Below are 795 nucleotides of genomic sequence, written 5' to 3' on the forward strand. Positions count from 1 at the left end.
AGAGCATTGTCTTCTTTCCGAAGCGATTTGGCCTTGCAGTTGATGTTGATGGTTGACCTGGATCAACCCATGATTTTGTGCGTTTGGGATTCTCAAAATAAATCCAATTTTCATCGCCAGTCACAATTCAATGCAAAAAAGACTTTCTTTCGTGCCATTGAAGCAACATTTTACTGATGACTTTTCGGTTTTCCATTTGTCTTTCATTCAGTTGATGTGGCACCCATTTCCCTTCCTTTAAAATCTTTCCCATTGCATGTAAACAATCGGAAATTCTTTGCTGAGCAATGTTTAATCTTTCTGCGAGTTGTTTTTGAGTTTGACACGCATCTTCATCCAATAATGCTTGTAATTGTTGGCCTTCAAACTTTTTCGGTTGACCTGGACGTTCTTTGTCTTTCACATCGAAACCATCACTTTTAAAGCATTTAAACCAGCGTTCACAAGTATCTTGAGATGGAGCATGTTCACCATAAGCTTCCCGAAGTATTCGAAAACTTTCAGCAGTACTTTTCTTCAAAATAAAGTAAGGAATTAAAATTTCCCACAAATGCTCTTTTTTTGGCATGAAATTCGACATTTTTAAGCATAAAAACATCTATGATGTTAACACCTTCAGAAAATTTGACATATGAAGTTTTGAAGCTTGTTCTCAATACAACAAAATAGCATACATATCAAATAGCATATATATCAACATATGTGTAACTCCATCTATTGAAAAAAATCCACATTATTAACCGATACACCTAGTATTAGTATAGATAACGGTAGGTGAGAAAGGACAAACTAACA

Source organism: Myotis brandtii, unplaced genomic scaffold (assembly GCF_000412655.1).
Source record: "Myotis brandtii unplaced genomic scaffold, ASM41265v1 scaffold303, whole genome shotgun sequence".
Taxonomy (NCBI): domain Eukaryota; kingdom Metazoa; phylum Chordata; class Mammalia; order Chiroptera; family Vespertilionidae; genus Myotis; species Myotis brandtii.